The sequence below is a fragment of the Papaver somniferum genome, chromosome 9 (assembly GCF_003573695.1).
Source record: "Papaver somniferum cultivar HN1 chromosome 9, ASM357369v1, whole genome shotgun sequence".
Taxonomy (NCBI): Eukaryota; Viridiplantae; Streptophyta; class Magnoliopsida; order Ranunculales; family Papaveraceae; genus Papaver; species Papaver somniferum.
The window spans coordinates 28,537,159-28,557,673 of NC_039366.1; the positions used below are offsets into that span (position 1 = coordinate 28,537,159).

The 20,515-nt window shown below is 34.7% G+C and overlaps 1 non-coding gene and 1 pseudogene across 1 annotated transcript; one reads left to right on the top strand and one right to left on the bottom strand.

Moving 5' to 3' along the window:
• The first annotated feature begins 12,702 nt into the window (after positions 1–12,702).
• LOC113314474 lies at positions 12,703–12,855 on the top strand (annotated as a pseudogene).
• Positions 12,856–19,953: 7,098 nt separating this feature from the next.
• Positions 19,954–20,074, bottom strand: LOC113314503. Its single transcript, XR_003342443.1, has one exon. It is a non-coding gene; the product is annotated as a U5 spliceosomal RNA (small nuclear RNA).
• Positions 20,075–20,515: the final 441 nt, after the last annotated feature.

Consider the following 20,515-nt stretch of genomic DNA (forward strand, 5'->3'; position numbering starts at 1 on the left):
AACACCTCTGTTGTATCGTTCTTTTTGAACGCTCTATATGTGTCGCAAACACTGTTGTAAACCGTTTTTCTCCATTTTCTCTTGATTGTAAACAACTTTTGAGTATCAATGAATCAATTTGAGAGGTTTTTCATCATGAGTAGCTAAACCCAATCCCAGGGGTGACGGAGGAAGCCATTCTTCCAAAAGTTATGTGGTAAAATTTATTTAAATTTATTTATGCAACTCTTTTATGATTAATTGCACCGAATAAAAATGGAGTAAATGATTTTTATTAATCAATTGTGTTTTCTCTTGATGGAGTATGCTTAGTAAATTGCTTTTGATACTTCATGCTCGCGATTAACAGTGGATGTTTTCAAAATCTAATTTAGGCAATGATTAGAATCACAATTTCCTTTGATTGGAATTATATTGTCTAGAATTGCATGATAAAAATTGTTATTGAATCACATAAATTTTGGTAAATGGTGGAATCTTGATCCCCGGTAAAAATTATCTCCCATATTTTGTTAATATTGTGCATATAAAATTATTTATTTATTTTTATTAAGTCTAAAAAAAAGTATCCTTCACAAATCCGAGAGTTTGAACCTTCACTACTACAACCACGAAAAATCATAATCAGGTATAACCAAAAGTCGACAAGGTTGTGAGATTACTACAATGCCGACTATACGTTAGTCGGCAAGGTGAGAAATTAATTAAATGTCAACTATAAGTTAGCCGGCAAGGTAAGAAATCAATAAGATGCCGGCTAGTGAAGCATTTACAACAATCTCATGTGTGTCAAAAATAATAAAGTCGGCATTGTTATTCAGAAATAAGCATGCCCGCCAAAGTTAGTGGGCATCTTCTTCATTCGTCGACCTTGCCGACTTTTCATACTTTCAGACTGAAAATGTTGATTTATTCTTTAATCTTAAGCACGATTTCATATAACAGCTTTGCAATCCCCTTTTTAGAAGTGTTTGGGTAGTGTGCTTTAATTTCCGTTGCAAAAAACATTCTCAAAACAAAAAACTTTCATCAAAAATCTTCCCACATAAGTTCAATCAAAAACAAAATTTCATAAGTTAAATTCATAATTTCAGAAGTTTTAATCTACTCAATTAACTTATCTAAACTCAATTAATTAACCTAATTGGATTTTTTAATGTTAATTAAACAAGGGTATATTAGCCATTTAGAAAATACATGATTAAGGCGTATCATGTTTTACTTCAAAATGACCCAGATTTTGTCTCATTAGATATACCCTAATTAATCTGAGTATATCCCAATTTGGCCAGGTTTACTTAAACCAAAGCTGAAAAAAGAAAGTCTATTAAAATTCTCACTTAATGAAGATTCTTAAGCTCAGGTTTCACAGTCTTTACTTAATTTTATGATCATTCAGTTTAATCTCTCCCACCAATCACCTTCAAAATGCATTTTTCTACATTTACAGTACATTTCTGTTAGTGGGTTTGTGTCAGTTTTTTGAATATCTATTGTATGTGCTAGTAACTCCGTATCTTAACTCATTTTTTATGTTTCACTCTCATGCATGACAGAATTTTTTTACTGAAAAAAGTACAAATTCATATTTATTCTCTAAATTAATTTTATTAAAAGCTTGGTCTTTTTTTTGTTTTGTTTTTTTCTGCTTCTTCCATTGAAATGAAATCCATTCGTAATGAGTTTTTAGGATTTAATTTTTTTCATTGCTTATTAGATACTATTCCTTCCGATTCTTAAATAATAGGTTGGTTTTTAAAATAGATGTTTCAAAAAAATAGGTTGGTTTCGTAATTGGGAAAGTCAAATGTTACTTTAGTTTTCTGGGACCACTTTTCTCTTAACTTCTTTTAATGGCAAATATCATGTGGACTATTTCACTTAACTTCTTTTGCTGACAAGTGTCATGAGGACCATTTCACTTCACTTTTTTTATTGACAAGTATCATAAGGACCACTTTCAATGATTAATTCTCTTAATTTCTTTAATTTTCTATAAAAACAAAACAAACCTATTAATTAGGAACAGAAGGAATACTAGTCTTACTTACTACTGAACGTGGGTCTTCTTCTGAAAATATTGGGGGAAATGCTGCCCCGCGCGGCAGTGCAGGTCTGAGTTATAAACTAGCGCGGGACAGCGGTTGGATACCACTTTTAATTTATTTACAGCCGTTGATCATTACCAAACAGCTGTCAGTTAATTTATTTGTCAATAAGCCCTCTAATTATTATAGAAAGTTTGAAACAACCCTTATAGATTTTAATATTTTATTTACAAAACCTCTTCATTAAGAAAAGTGAAACTTTATCTTTAACATGTCTTTCCCTTTCTCTGTCTTAGGGTATTTGCTCCGTGCTTTCAAAAACAATGAATCCATGTCGAGATCTTACAAATGAGTTCGACTCTTGTAAACCTAGTGCTGATAGAGACTGGGAGATATCACCGGACAAAAATGGTATACTCATATCTATCACTTTTTGATTTTTAATTATGTCTTTCCAATTATTTTAACTTTGTAATCTCAAAACCCTAATTTTCCTAATAGTTTATTAAGAGATGTGTTTAATTGTTTGATTATTGTAAACCATTCGATATAAATTTGAATTATAATATAATTTCTTTTCACGTTATACAGAGTGGCATACAGATTTTCAAGCAGAGAATATGTATTCGTTTGAAGATGGGATAGAAATTTTTGATGAAGAAACGTATATTGAAGATAATGGGAACATTAATTTACTTGATCGAGAAAATGATGATGAACTTCATGATAAGGAAATTGCAGCAAACAATGTGAAAGAATTGACGGAAGAGGAAATAAATCTTATCCGACCGTTGGCATTCTACAAACAAGTACAGAGTCGAACCTTTTGAAGTGATAGGACGAAGCTTTTGTTGTTCGCGTCAAGGGCTGCGAGACACTAGATCTAAGCCCGTTGAACAAAGGAAAAGGCAGCGAGCAGATGTGAGAACAAACTGCAAGACAGTGATGATGATAAAGAAGAGAAAAGATGGATGGGTTGTGTCTCGTGTTGTAGAAGAACGTAGTCATAATCTTGTTTCTCCAGGAAAGAGGCACAACCTTCGGTCATTGAGAGTCCTTAGTACTAGCCAAAAGAAAGCCATTGTGAACTATCGTCTAACAGGCGTTAAAACAAATCAGATGATAATTTATTTGGCAGTTGAGAATGGTGGAGTTAGAAACATTGGATTTCTTCCAAAAGATGCAAGAAATTATTTGAGTACAAGACGACAACATGAAATGTACAACCACCAAGCTGAAATGACTGAGCAACATGTAACGGTAACAAGCAGGTCTCTAACTTAGATGCAAGAATACCATCAGATGGCAGTCGACCACTTGGATTTTTTTTTTGTTTTTTGAAATGAGCAACTGGTTTCTCTTTCAGTCAAATTTGTCCATTGATAGCCACTGAAACTGCTCAAACTGATTAGCCACATTGAAATCCTTGTCCTATTTAGAATTGAAGTTTTTTTGGTTCATATCATCATTCCATTCATTGTATCTGCATACTGGTTCATGATGTGTTGGGATACCAAAGTGCTTTTCATTGAAATCCCTGCCTTCATCTCTGTAATATTTACATAATTAGTCATTAACAGGCCAAAGCCATGAAGTAGGGATAAAAAATCTTACCGTCCGTACGAAAAAAGCTGGAGATGGAAAATAAAGTAACTAATAAACAAAATTAGTCATAAAAATTCAAGGTGACCAAACTTGTGGTACAAAAACCCCACTCAAATGTTGGGATCCATTAAAACTCCATCGTAAATAAAATTGATACAAAAATCCCAAATTTTTAAAAATTGGTACAAACATCCCAAATTTTAATATTGGTTTCATCATAAAATATGATGAAACCAAAATAAAATTTGATGAAATCAATATTAAAATTTGGGATTTTTGTGTTATTTCTGTTTTTTTGGGGTTTTTGTGTTATTTTTATTTTTTGGGGTTTTTGTGTTACTTTTATTTTCATTGGTTTTTTGTGGATGGATAGTGACACATTTGGGATTATAACTCGCGGACCGATTAATAAACATTAATTAAGTTTGAGGACCTAATATAAAGTATATATTTCTTAACAGCTGTCACCGGTTATAATTTTATAGAAGGAAACAAAATATAAAGATGATTCACATCTGACGGTTCTATGGTTGCTAGCTTATAAAGCTTGCATGCACTGTCGTGCGGGGTAGCAGTGCCCAAATCTTAGTAGCAGCACTACACCAATTCATGGATCTACTACAGGTAATAATTATGAAGCTTAAAGTTTCTATCGCCACGGATTTCTCCCACCTAGGGATCACCACCAGCAGAAATTTCGATAGATTTGGAATCAACTCCACCGTTGGATCATTCAGATTGTTTGACCTCTCTAATCATTAATTTGTCTTTGTCTAAATTCCATAAAGTAGTCAAACACTCTTACTTAACCCAAAGCTGAAAAAAAAGAAAGTCTATTAGAAAGATTGGGCCCCTGAATATGCAATTTTTCTTTATTAGGAGTTCATTGTGTATTTCATAGTTTTCACCGGGCAGATGATTAAAAAAACCAAAAAAAAAAAAAAAAACCATGCAGACAATCTTTTAACAGTGTTGACACAATACATTTTAAAAAACAAACTTTTTTTTCTGGATAAAATTGGTCCATCAAATTAAAAGATTTGAAACTTACCTGATTATATATATGATACTCCCCCGTTACTTTTTAATAGGTCAGTTTATATAAATAAATATTTCAAAAAAATAAGTCAGTTTCTTAATTGAGAAAGTCAAATGTTACTTTAATTTTCTGGGACCACTTTTCTTTTAACTTCTTTTGATGACAAGTGTTATGTGGACCATTTCACTTATTTCTTTTAACTGGTCTATTAAAAAGTAACGAAGGGAGTATATTATTAGCAATTCTGCACATAATGTTATGTGAATTATATTAAATATTATATGTGATAAATGTGATACATGTGATTAACATATATCAATTTTTTTCATCTCATTGTTAGATTCTAGCATCAAATGGTACCTATAACCTATTAGAACAAATCGGCTTATTTGTTATCAAATTAGAAATACTAGCTTCTGCAAAAAAAAATACTTCACCTTAAGAGAAACAAATTGATACAACTAACATTACATTTACCTATGTGATTTTTTATCTATTAGAACAAATAACTTCTAATATATTTTAGGGAAAAATATCTTTTGGTCCATTTTTATCTGGGACCACAACAGTTTGGTCTAGCGGGAAAAACGTTTCATGTTTGGTCCATAATTATTTGAAAATATTTAAATGGACACAAATACCCTTCTACGCTAATTCCTACTCTCTTTTTTGTAGTAGTTCATTTTGTTTAATGAACTATCAGGATTTTTTTTGTAGATTTGAGTTCATTCTGTTTTATGAAAACTCTACACTTCATTATATTCTATGAACTTCATTACATTTCGTTAAATTCTACAAAAATTTCGTTATTACAAATTCATTCTTTCAAATGAACTCCGAATAAAACCTATATGAAAACCGAGTTCATTCTTTCAAATGAACTCCTAATAAAACCTATATGAAAACCGAGTTCATTCTTTCAAATGAACTCCTAATAAAACCTATATGAAAACGGATTTCATTCTTTCAAATGAACTCCTAATAAATAGTTATATGAAAACCGAGTTCATTCTTTCAAATGAACTCCTAATAAAAACCTATATGAAAACCGAGTTCATTCTTTCAAATGAACTCCTAATAAAAACCTACAAGAAAACAGAGTTCATTCTTTCGAATGAACTCCTAATAAAAAACCTATATGAATACCGAGTTCATTCTTTAAGATGAACACCTAATAATTCAAGATCGAAAACAGAATTCATTCTTTGACATGAACACACAAAAAAAACCATAAAAAATAAGAGTTCATTCTATTTGATGAACTTCGTCGTCTTCATCATTCTTCATCAGAGTTTATTCTAATCAATGAACTTTATCAAAAATCATCGTATTCATCATCTTTAACAGCAGCAGCAACAAACGATGATGGAGAAGAAGAAGAAAACGATGAAGAAATCAAAGAATTTCAAGCTACGAACAACAGCATCACCGTCTTCATCTTCATATTCAACAACAACAGCATCAACATAAAATAAATAACCCTAAAATCATTGAAGTCTTCATCATCTTCATCTTCTTCAACAGCAGCAGCAACAAGAACAGTGATAAAAAAACGAAAAATAAACGCAAAAACTTCATCATCATCATCTTCTCACCATATTCATCAACAACAACAGTACTAGTAGAGAAAAAAAAAACCAAAAACGTCGTCGTTCATCATCATCTCTATTTTCTTTATCATTAGCAGAGAAAAAAATGGAGAGAAGAAAAAAAATAGATCTGAAACTTAAGAAGAGAGAGAAAGTGAATCTGAAAATAAAGAAGAGAAATAAAGTGAATCTGAAAATAAGATATTTTCTACTCCTTTTATATATATATATATATATAGACCCAAAAGGGTATTTCTGCCACTACAAGATGACAATTACATCATCCATGACGTCAAACTAGGACCAAACCATAATATATTTTTCCAAAAAGGACCAAACAGATAGTTGATTGAGTCAACTAGACTAGACTCTCTCTAATAAATTATTCCTAGGACTAAATGGTATTTCCTACATATTTTACCTATGTTAATTTTTTCCAATGCAACAATAGAAGAATACATTTTTAGATCTCCATTTTCGGTGTTTAGCCTACAACCCCTTAAAATATTGGTACGACTTAAGTCGAGCTTTCACAGTCTTTACTTAATTTTATGATGATAGATTAATCTCTCCCACTATCACCACCTTCAAAATGCCTTATTCTACATTTAAAATACATTTCTGTTAGTGGGTTTGTGTCAGTTCTTTGAATAACTATTGTTAGAGCACTGCTCGGTCGAACTCGCAAGCGTTGCTATCTCAAGCTTGTCTGTCAAGTTTAGGTGATCAAAACTATTAGTCTTTATTTCTAGTCTACTTATAGCTATGTCTCGGATTAGGATAGAATGTGTAGTTGAGCTTTAGACTTCACGGCGTTCATCGATTGAAGACGAAGATCTACTGAGGAGAGCTTGGAGGAACTTCATCAACAAAAGGTATGTGGAAACTAAAACTTATCTATCACTCAGAAGTCTATTTTATTCTATCTCCTAATGAGACTAAGTCGTATAACTATCTAGACTTTTACATTATACACATTTGATATTCCGAGTTGAGTTTAACTCGCTTATATCTTTCTCGAAATATGTGTTGGAAGCTTTTTGCTTTAGCTACATTCATCATTATTCTTGAAGAGTTTAGTTGGAAACAATTTATTTGTTGGAAACTAAATAATAAGTCAAAAGATGATCATGTGAAAATTTCCTTGAAACATTTTACATGATTTGTGTGAGACGGTCATTTGCTGTCGACTCGGAATGTTTCGTATTATTCATTCGATCACTTGAAAATTACTTATAAGCTAATGGTATGTGTGAGACAGCCATTGTCGTCTTCTAAGGATGTTTCAATGATTGAAATGGGAGTTTATAACAATTAACTACTGTCTGGATATAGTACAGTATGCATACCAGTATGCAAACTGTTGTGGTATGATTCGGGTCCCGAATCCAAGTTTGCATACTAGTATGCGAACGGTTTTAACTGTTAAAGTCCGGGAACCAAGTTTGCATACCAGTATGCGAACGGTTCTACCTGAGATAGGTCCGGGACGACAGTATGCATACTCGTTTGCGAACTGTCGGACAAGACCAAAGTCCGGAACTTAAGTTTGCGTACCCGTTTGCAAACTTAGTTGGTTTTTAAGTTCTAAAATCGTTTAAGTATGAGTTTATACTCATGAACAAATACATTTATATATTAAGGAATGCTATCTTTGCAAACCGTGGTTTAATGTTCATGAATTGATTCTTGAATAAGTACTTTGTACAATCATGAATCAAATCCGATTTTGTTTCAATTGTATCTTGTATACATCTATGAGAATATAAACAATTGAACAACTATATGAGTAACACAATTAGATTCATTTGATTATCTTTCATGATTGATTGATCATCATATTTGATCTAGAAGTGTTAGATGAATGTGGTTAAAACAAAAGTGTTCATATTACTAACTTCGGTTAACTATTATTGAGCCAACTCAATATATGAATTACTCAGGCCCATTGATTGTTGGTTATAATTAGCAAAAGTGAACATATATGGTCCATTATATATGAATTACTCAGTCCCATCGATAATAAACTTGAAACTATTATCATAGAGGTCAAAATATATTGTTAACCCTAAAATTGGAAATTTCATCATCCAACTGAAGTGATAAGAAACCAATTTTAAGCATGTCCTATGATGATAATATTTCAACAGTAACATCATAATGTTTCTACAAACATAAAAAAATTTCAAAGACATCCAACTGCTAGATAAAGAGATATTTATGACGCTGTATGACTGTTCCAATTAACGTTTCTGTGGACACCGAAGGAAATATCACGTACTTTGGAGTACCTCCCATGATTGGATCTTTATGAAATTTTTATAGTGTGTCAATATAGACAATATGTAAAACATACTAAAAATACAGAATAATCCAATGGTTGGAATTCTTAAAACATAAGTTTTATTATGTTGTTACAAACTAGGGCTTTTCTGAACATAGACAGTTTCATTAAAATCAGGTTTTTGAGATTATAAAGTATTCCGATTTGATTGAAATTTTTATAGACTATGTAATACCCAATTAGGTTGAACATATTAAAATTTCTTGAAAATCTAACGGTTAAATCTCTAGGTCAAATTTCTTGATCGGGTATCTTTCTGCTAAGGTACAATTATCGAGCTCACCCAGTTCACCGTTGATTTAGATTTTGTGTCCTCCCACTGGTCTGTTTCTACACCAAAAAAACAAAAAGGGGCCATCATAATTGAGGAGAAAATTGAGGACATGCACTACGTGATTAAGGTATACAACTCACTTTTGTCTTATTTTAATTATACCTAAAATACCGGAATGGAATCACCAGAGCATATGGATAATGAACACAAGACGATAGCCCTTGAGATCTAAGAATAACTTATGGGAGGATGTAACTACATTTATTGCTCATCATATGAAGATTCCGCATAATGGTCTCATTAAAACCACCAATCTATGGGGATCATATTATTATTTTTATTTAAGGCCGAAATAAGACAATTTACCTGGGTTTTTATCAAAAACTATTATTTTAAACAGTTGGAAGTGTAACCGAAATAATTCCTTGGATGAAAAATATCTAATATATTCATAGCTACAAAATCTCATGAGTCAAATTAATCTTATGTCTTATGATGGTGTGTAGTAATTATTAAAATCATTATGATCAAAAATTATCCTGTCTCATGCCGTGTCGTTACGACACGAGTTATTTCTAGTAAGTATTACATAACATGGTGAAGCTTTATATACAACCATAGGGAAAACCCTAACTATCTAGGTGGGCGGCACATCCATGGGTCGTAGGACCTGTAACATTTTTGTAATTGTCTCTTCAGTAAATAAGATAAATCACAATTTTAATTTAGGATATGACAATCAATTGCGTGTAAATGAATAGTTATCTTGTCTAGAAGAGGAAACATCAAAAATTTGACTAAAAAAGGCATGTAGTTACGTTTTTGCGGTAGTCCATGAACTGTTTCGTATTCACGAGCTGTGACATATAATAAGTGTTGCTTTAATAAATCACTCGTAAGTTCTTCGTCATAACTCGGAATTGAGTGACTCTTGGCTCGCTGAACTCGTATGCTCATTAATACAACATGATGACCTTTCCAGAGACAAAGGTCATTCTCACTGAAGTCCTAGCTCAAATATTCTCACGGTAAATGTATATTTACCGTCATCTGAACTGTTCCATAAAGTGAGCACTTTTTTTGGTAGATTATAAAGGTAGAATTTAACAAGAGTTCCAAATAAAATCAGTCACCACATACCTTTGTTGATGAAGTCCTTGTTGATGTCTTTGTTTGATCTCCAATCTTCAATCTTCGAGGGTCATTTAATGATATTCGAGACTCAACTACCAGCTTCTAATCATAGTCCGAGACTTGATTTTAGTAAACTAAAAATCAAGATATAATTTTGTAATCTAAGATTGACAGCAAACTTGAAATAACAAAACTTGCGAGTTCGACTGAGTAATGCTCTAACATGTTGAATGGTACAAGGGCTCCCACACCACTTTGGAATTCCACAAATGAAATACAAATCAAGGGGGTGATTCCTACGGTGAGAATGATATCTAATTAATTTTTTGCATTGACCAACAGTTGCTTAAAAATAAATTTTAATTTTAATTTAACAAACTTACCAATTTCAAAGTTCGGAAAATGGAACGTGTGTGATGTAGCCACCACCTTTCTACCAACATTCTCATAATAATGTCGATTTGTTTCCTATGTAATATAATAAAACCAACGTCAGGGATATCCGTTCACTCTTTCTTTGAGGGGGTAGAGCTAGATAAACAAGATTTAAGTTTTTGTATCCGCCTCTCATTTTATAATATCCGGACCGCTGTAATTACATTCGGCGAATCAAACTCTGTATCATGATTTTGAGTATAATCGACATTTGTAGCTAGCGCCGGTATTATTTCATTTTTTCGATCTCTTTTTTCCTTATACTATTTAGACAACCCTCATTTTGCTTAATTTATACTAAACATTGTAAATAACAAGTAAAAGATTGTGTTTAGAAAATTAATGAAGAAGAGCATAGGATGGTGTGAGTGGAAATAGTTGAAAAATTAAGTATTGGCTTGAGAGTTGTAACCTTTGAGAAAAGCCGCTGGGTTTTACCCGTTGGCGGATCTTGTTAGACCGCCCGTGAATCTTGTTTAGTCTTGCTTCTTCCTAATCCGCCAGTAACATTTACAATAACGGAATATCCACTTTGCCCATCCACTTGGTTGAATAAATTTGTTAAGCTTCGTAGGTACTTACCCAACAAAAACCCTTTAAGAGGGGAAAAAAAACTAAATAAACAAATTCATCCACTTATGAGATGAGAGTTTTATATGCATAAAAAATTCCATCATAGAACATGAATTTAGTGAAGGTATGATCCACTAATGCTTCTTTTCTGTTGTTGTTGCGCTTATTTGACAACACTAAATATTTTGCTAACTGCATTATAGGTGAAGGCAATGAAAATGATCGAATCGAAGGGATCTGTATACCCTATATTACTTGGCAAGCTTTGACATATATGATTTGAGATATTGGCGAAAACTAAATCATCTCCCTTGTAAATGATTGCGCCGAGCTTACAATAATAATCTAGGGAAAAAAATATTGATTCGAACCGACACGTATGCTCCCATTCTTAACAAAAAATTCTAGGAAGTTTTTTTTTTTTAACTACAGATTTCAGACAAGTCTTCTCTTTTAATTGATTTGGCCTAACTTCATACTGATTAATCTTCCACATTTAAACATACGAAAAAGGATACTGAGATCTGCTCAATTTTTCTGCTGGTAAAATATCGAGAGTATTACATAGTACTGCAATATCAATGTTAAAAAATTCCAAATTTATGTTCAAATTGTAATGTATATTTTTTCTTGTTTGGTAGCTGTCACATGCCCATTTAATCGCCTAAAATTTTCATGGGACATGATTACTCAACCTTGCATACTTGCATCAAAGTACGCATCTATCTTCACTATAAAGGCTTTATGCAATGAAAGTCTTTGCTTCTTTCTCTAACTCTTCATGCCCCATAAGCATAACAGGTTCTGCCATGTACTTGAACAATTCTCACACAAATCAGCAACACGTTGAACACAAAAAATACTGCAACAAACTCATTTTATTGCACTAAAGGAAGATTACAAAACTCGTCCATCACATGGATCAAAACATGCCATTCACCCTCTTAGTGAATGCCTAAAACACTCTCTACATTAGTGGTTCTTCTCTCAATTGAACAACACCAACATTATTGATTTCTAGGATAGGATGAATATGAGAGGCAAGAAAAGATTTCCATCCTATATTGCGGTCATGAATACCATACGAACTGCAATAAGCAACGGTTGATGAGGAGGAATGTTTGTGCTTTATGCAAAGCCACGCTCCAGCTCTATCTATACGAGGGTTTTCGAATATGTTCTGTAAACAGCCTGATTTAAACTAATGCAACCCATTCGACTAAATTATAACACATCCACTTGTATTTTACTCTTTGTTTTTTACAATTTATTATTACATTTGAGTGAACCTTTGTGTGAGAATTACTAGTTTATCGTATATTGTAATATGAATCACTTTGTATTTGGAAGTTGTTGCTTTTGTTGTGTTTGGTTTGTAACTTATACAACATGTTCTTCTTGGAGTATATTTTGGGCATTAGTTAAACCTTAACCCGGAATCAAATAAGCTCAACCACTGAGAACTCTTGCCCTACAACATTCACTAGTTTCACAAGGTCTTGGACAGTTCCTCGATGCATATGAAGAGAAATTGTTGCGGGATGATGGATCGTTGCCCGGCCAGGAATTTCAATTTTATCATTTAGTCCCACATTGATTATATTCGAAGTTATTGTGCATACTCTGGCCTATAAAATCTGAATTGCGAAATTGGAAGAAGCATACCTTTCTCTGCCTTTTGGCTAAGATCAAGTGTAGTATCTATCTGATATGTGAGCCATCGACTCACACGATATTAAATTAGTTTTTTTCAGGGGGAGTTCCCATCAATACTATAATTGATTATTGATTTTATCAAGTAGTATTATACCATCAATTGTACACCGAATTGATTATCAATGTAGTCGTTTTATGCTTCCGCGTTGTGCTCTTCTCTCTCGATCCTATTCTAGGGTTGTGGGTATGAGTTGTTAATATCCTACATCTGGTACCAGAGCACTGGTATCAGATTCTAGGGTTGTGGGTATGAGTTGTTAAGTTAGAGAAGATTCATAAGTTTTTTGGTGTTAGAGAATTGTTTTCATCAAAAGAGGAGTAATTGTGCGATTTTCTGATGAGTTAAAAAAGTTTGGAGTTTATCAAGCTGCATTAGCGTTTGAGAGTTTAAAAGAAGTAAAAAAAAAAGTGTGTTGCTGCGATGTTGAAGAATGCAGCTGGTTGCCTTGGTTAGAGGCTGTCTGAGAGTTTGTCAAGACACGGAGACATGTTTGCTGAAAAACAAAAGAGAAGAGTATGGAGCTGCAGATGATTTGTATTGCAGCGATGGAGAGAATGGGTTGAGTTTCTAACAGTTCCGAGATGATTAGTTGTTCAGTTTCGCAGTTGTCGTTGTCAACAGGAAAGATCAAATTTGTGCTGGAAAGAAGGCGTAAGTCTTAGGTCTCTATTCTGTGACTTGATGGTTGTAGTTGTATTCGTGTTGGGTTTATACGTGAGAGTTCTGTGACGAGTTTAGAAGCTGAGAAATCAGCTGATATATTTGCAGAAAGGAAACTTTGCTGAGGAGTTTGAAATCGAGAAGGAAGATTTGATGCTGCTGGTGGTAATAAACGGAAAAGAATGAGCCAAGTTGGATTAAAACCAAACTGTGGATGTGATCGAAAGATTAGGAATTGAGCTGACGATGATGATCACGACTGATGATGGTTATTCTCTGTGATGTTGAAGAGGCGATGCTCATAGGTTGAATTAGTTATTGTATCCGGAGAATCGCGCAGTTGAAAAGAAAGGGGATGAGTTATGAGTTACTGTGATTCATGGTTGATGAAGAAGACAGTGTTGTACCGGAACAAGGTATGGTGATCGGAGTTGAGTCTGAATTGGTGATTGATCGTGGTTGGCTGTGCAGATAAAGAAGAGGGTTTGAAGGTTGATCTTAAAAAATGGTGGTTGCGGTTGTGATCGGTGAAGTAAATACACGAGTTTGAAGAGGCGATGCTGACTGCAACTGAGATGAGTTAGTTGCGTTGTTCAACTGAATTTTGCACCAGAATTCGGTGCTGGTGATGAACGTGAGAAGAGGATTACGTTACTGCAGACGGAATCTGAGACTGATGAGTTAGTTCTGTAGATCAATAAAGCTTATTGAAGATAGTTATTTGGATGATGCAGTGAGAATATATGATTACTCAGTTTAGGAAGTAAAGCAAAGACAGAGATCGAGTACTGCTGCTGTGGTTATTGAATGTCCGAATCTGAGATGATTAAGATTAAAACAAAAAAATTTGTTATTGGAAGTTTGTAACAGTATGGGTGTTACAAAGGTTAATGTCACAGTTGCAGGAGAACAGTTACAGAAGCGTAACAGAAGAAAGTATCATAGTTTGTGACAGTAAAAAAATTGTTATAACAGTGATGAAGTGTGACAGTTTTCTGGCAGAGCGTTGCAGAAAGCAGATTTGATGATGGTTGAGGTAGTAAGCAAGGGTTGCTGTGGCAGAGCATTGGTTGATTTTTTGGTAAAGAAGCTTTGGGTGAGTGCTTGTTTCGAAGGGTTAAGTTGGATTCGAAATACATGCAATAGAAGATCAAAGTTGGTATTGTAGATGGGAAAGCCTGGTACAGTTTGATTAAGTTGATCGAATTCAGAGACTTAGAATGACAAGGAATGTTGGGTGGATATGTTTGAGCTTAAGGGAGGATGTTGAAGTTTAAGCTCAAACATGTTGGTGACAGAAGTGTGGTTGAAGAGTTTGTGGCAGAAACTTGGAGTACCTACAAAGTGTGGCAGACTTTGTAAAGAAGTACGCTTGTGGCAGAAGCGTGATGACAAGATTGTGAGAGAATCTTGAAGAGTAAAGAAGTGTGAAAGTTTCGACTTTAAAGAGCATGACTGGAACGAAGAAGAAAAGAGAATAACGAATAATAATAAGGTTGTAAAGAAAGGGAAGTAATCACAAGGATGAGATCGTGAGAAGTGAAGCAGTTCCAGTGTGGAATTTGAAGAATGAGGTTGAGCTACAATGCTCAGTGAAGAAAGTAGAAGATGAGCTACAATGCTCGGTGATGAGTTACATAATTTGGTTTCGTGTCGGGTTTGTTAAGGATATCTTGGTTTAAGGGAGGATGTTGGAAGTTAAACCAAGATATGATGAAGTTTGGTTTTGGATCAATTACTGTCGTTGACGCAGTATGAAGAAGACAGTTGGATCAACAAAAACTGTTGACACAGTCTGAGTGGATCAACAAGTGTTGTTGACACAATGGATTTAGTTTGGTCATCAAGTTAACTTGAGAAGCAAGTTGTGACGGTTGCCGGTTTTAGAGTTTTACTATGTTTTGAGTTTCTTTGTGTTTCTAGAAGAGTCTTTGTTTACAGTTTTATCTTTGTTAAGAAAGTTTACTTTGAGTGATCGCCAAGTTTGTGAAACTATAAGTAGACTATTAAGCCTATCAATGTAGTCGTTTTATGCTTCTGCGTTGTACTCTCCTCTCTTGCTCGATCCTACAAAGGGGTTTTAAGTATTTTTGCTCTTGAATTTGATTCTTGCTGCTGAAGGATCACTACAAAAAAGAAGGCTTCTAGGGACGGCCAGTTTTGAAAAAACCGTCCCTAAAGAAGGATATTTGGGACGGTGATGGCCTGACCGTCCCTAATAGTCATAAATTATTTAAATCAAGGTTAAAATGTGTCCGTCCCAAAAAAAAAACATGGCCAAATAGTATTAGTGACGGTGGAACAGGGGACGGTACATAAACCGTCCCTAATACCTCTTGGGACGGTTTTTTGTCCTCTTGGGATGTTTTTTGGCCGTCCCAAGAGGCCTTGTGTTTTGTAGTGGATGATCCGGCCTCATGTTGTCTCCCACATTGGAATGCAGGTTGCTTGGAGATCTGCTCAGTCGTGATACTTCACTATTTATTTTCTTGGAATTTAGATCTTCTGTTAAACAATTTTTGCTGAGTGGAATCTGGGGATCATACGCTGACGAAGAGTTGATTGTCGATTTTGACCAGTGGTACGCATCTTTGAATCTGCAAATGGATTCACCGTAGACATCCATAGAATAGAACAACATAATTCCACCATAATAATTAAACGTTAATTATATACCGAAGTTACTGTGATATGCCCATAAAATTAAAGTATGCTGGTAACAACTAAAAAATTAAAGTACTACATAAATCTGGTAAAACCAAAATATTTTATTTATTTTGATCACAACCAAAATATTTATTTATAACGGGCACCTAGTTCAGATGGTCATCCCCGTTCCCCAAAGTTTAATGCGTTCCAGGAGGTCCCAGGTTCGATCCCCCAATGGCGTAATATTGCAGAAATTAACATGGAAGGTAGAGTTAGTTTGCCCCCTCGTGACACAATCTCGGCCCTCCATCCGCTTCGGCTTCCTTGGCTAGGTTACCCATGAGGCTCGCTGGTAGGCTAGCACAACAACATGTTCAATTAATGTAGTAATATGTTGTTGGAGCTTAGCTTGTTAGGCTTCCAACTAGTTGATGTAATACTCTTTATAAAAAACAAAAAAAAAAATATTTTTATTTTTTTATTTATTATTATTACAATAATATGATACTATTATTATTCTAAAGGAAATTACACACAGGTTTTTGAAAGGGTTGGGAGCCTAGCAACAAAATCAGTAAGATAAATGCTATCCCACACGATTTTGCGGGATGGCTTCCCGCAAAAACGACTTCTTTACCGTTGGATGATTAAATCAAAGGTTAGATTCACATTTAGGAAAGGACTCATCATTTTCAGGAAAGAACCCACCATTTTCAGGATAGGATCCACCATTTCCCCTAAAGTGTTCAAGGCTGTTAGATCTGGATTTTTGCATGATCTAACGGTAAAGAAGCCGCTTGAGCGGGATAGCTCCCCGCAAGGTAGTGTGGGATAGCGCTGCTCAACCAGTAATGTTATTTGCACATGAATAGGTGGGAGTCGGGTAACAATAACAATCTGTGCACCAACATCCTTTTGGATAGCCAGACCTCTTTAGAGTCGATCGTAACTTAAAAAGGATAATAATGTCCTGAATATCTGTTCACAAACACATGTGCCGAGTATGTATAGCCAACACCTGTCTTAGAAAGTTAAGTCAAGATCATCCTTATCAACTCTTGCCACTCCCTTGGGTATGAAGGTTTGCAGAGAAACGAAGTTCTCCCCCACTTTACAACAACAGCAGCAACTACAACTATCTTGATGATTCAGACAACGAAGATGACTATAATCATCGCTTCCATTGCGTAAACCTTTTCCAAGACGCGCAATACAAGGATATCCTTTGAACTCCAGAAGATGAGCGTAATCAACTAGCAACCGCTTCTGCTGCTCGTCGGTAGTACTTTTAGTTGGGAGCTGGATGAACTGAAACTTTTCATCGTGGAGATTGAACAGTAATAACATATCCCATAACAATTTGCAATATATAAAATCATAAAGATTAAAATTGCAAAAAAATCATCTTCCAAAAACTTAGAATTTAAATAAATAAATCTAAAAAACATGAAGATGAAAATCGTTGGACATAGCTATGTGTACTCACAATAATGGTTATTCCAAAGCCTAGTTATTCTTCTAAAAACATAAAAAGAAGATTTACTAGACAATATAAACCAAAACAAACTCAGAAACATAGAGTAATCACAAGCCATAATCAGAATTCCGTTACGAAAGCTTCACTGGTTCCAAGACCTTCAAGCTTGTGACAGACCGAATTGACAGCATCCTCAGATACGACGTTAAGACGATCCTTAAGACGTGTCTTCATTAGAGCGAGTTCGGTGTTGACCTTTATCAATTCGGTTCTTAACCCCTCTAGCTGAGAAGGGAAACCTAATAATATGTACATAAAGGCTCTAATACAACACCATCAAGTAGTATTACTATACATGTACAATGGCCTTTGCGTTGCACTACTGCAATGGCCTGGCACATCCCCACCACCAATACTAAGATAAACATCGAGTAGTGGCAGACTTTTAGTCTGGATTAGCTAGAGTTGCTGCGCTCCAATTTTAACTTCTAAATGGAAGGTCAATTAGAATCATGACACATCAAGGTTGCATATCCTTTACTGACATACAAATAGCAGGTGAGTTTGTGGGTTGATTACTCTTATTACAAGTTCTGAAGTTGTATCATTTTCAAATTTCTTCATTTGTCCCGTCTATATTTTCCATGCTTCATCATCCTGAACACATCTAATTCTTTGTGCTGGCGCTTGAATGTTTTCTATATGTGTTCTATGTCTTTGGGCTGAGACAGATCCGATGCCATGCATCTGTCTATGCTGGAGAACCAATTACAGTAAGAAATCTAAACATTGTGGATTTCAATTTTGCTTAGCATTTGATTTGAGTCTTGTGCTTTCAAACCAATAATGGCCGGATACAATTGAAAGATACTGAAAAATCCACATCTTTAGAAAGCTCAAGGAACGCTAGAATGTAGAACGCTAAGTCGGGTGAAAATCTTGAACTGAGCCTGTGTGTCAATAAAAATCATATACAATTGTCCTATAGCAGGCTATGTAATATACTTTGGCAGGCTATCTTGAACTTTTCATGCATGAGCTCCTGCAGCAGGCTATGTAATATAATTTGGCCTATATATCATATACAATTGTCCTGCTATTTGACTACCAAGTGTTGTGCGACCTGTTAACGTTGCGCCATTCATACAACAACTTATTCAATTTGACCAGTTAATAGAAATCATCTCAAACATCGATTCTGATTTTGTGCCCACAGATATGGTCAGAAGGCAAAAACGCGTATTCTTTTGGGCTCAGTGTTGGTTAGAAGGAGATTATAGGCCTACATGGCCCAACCTCTCCCAATGAAAGTAAGAAACTGGAGTCGTAAAATGAAAAGTAGCTATAGAACCACACCGGTCAGACAGAAGAAAATATGTAGAAAACAAGCTAAAATGAATTAATGGGGGTCTTGCACCATAAATTCAATAACTTATCAATTGTCTACTTTACAGAAGTCGTCAAAAGATATCATCTCAAACACAGCGGAATCGAGAGATGTGAATAAGGAGTTCTTCTGTGGTGATAATATAAATGCTGTTGACTTGGTGGTATTTTTATCTTTGGCACATTGGTTGGGAGCTGTAGAAGAAGTGCTAGGAGTTAAAGTTCTTGAAGCAAATAAATTCCCCAAGTCTTACGAATGGACTGAGAGATTTAAACATGTTCCTACACTAATTACTGATTGTACATGATTGCATCCCCATTTATGATTTCACATAGATCTAGCATAGGGACAATCCAGAAACAGATGCCCAGTATTCTCAAGAATAAGCATTACAAAGACTATATTCCTTTGACATTTCCATACAAACATTTTAGTTCTATGAAGTAATTTAGTTTTTCAAAGTCTCCTCTAATGAGTTACAGGGAAAAACAATTCGTAAACAATAGTAAATTGAGTATGAATATCCAAACCTACAGCTGGATGTTGTAGCCAAATGAGCACAAGCACCAGGATTGGTATTGTGACTAAAAGTAAAGACGAGATTTTACAAAATTCAACAATTGACCAGAATCCATAATATGTCCAAGATGTCATTTACATTGTGCATGTCAGCTTTAGCAAAGATAAGGAATGTCATTTGCATCAAGCATGATTAGTAATGGAAGTTTTGTGTTTGGTTATGTGACTACGGTACATACAAAATAAGGAGTCCAGTGGATTAAATGTGATTTCAGTCTAGAAAGTAGCTAGAATTTGATGACCTGCTCCAATTGTACTATTTTAATTTTCAATCAATTTGTCTTGATATGTAAGCGAACATTTGCTTAAAACATTGATTTTCATTAGGGCTACTTCACCTGTGAAGTCTCAGCAAGATCCTTCAGAACAGGCGTACTGTACGAGACCCGGATTTTGCAGGGTAGCCCTTAAAAACTAAACATTTGGATTTAGTGGATTGTTGGGTTCCTCTAGGAAAAGAGACACCCTTCAGGAATAGGCGTATGCCGCTTATAAACGGCAAGCACACGGTATTCTTTAGTATAAGGCGAAAGAATAGTTCGCTCGGTGCTTACCGCACGGCTGCGTGATTCATTTGGGTGGGTGAAGTGCTAATTTTATACACAGCATTTTCAGCAGATCCTAACCTGTGTGGGACTAATTCATTTTCACATTACTCTCAGCTAAGACTTGAAAGTTACTAGTATGACCCAAGTTTGTTTTAGGGCCTGCTTACTCCCATTTGATGTTGGTCTTTCTTTACCAACATCAAACTTAGGGGTGAGTATGGGCCGGTATGGACCGATTTTCGCCTCATCCGCATCCAATCCATTGCACTACGGATTTCAAATTTGGCATCCGCATCCAATTCATATCCAACGAATTTTGCATCCAATGGATGCACGGATGGACGGATTGGATGCGGATAATCCAATGGATTTGTTTTAGTTAAAATTTATAGTAAAGAAAATAAGCTGACACAAATGACTCCTTATAAAACCTACATATCCTATATATGTATACAAA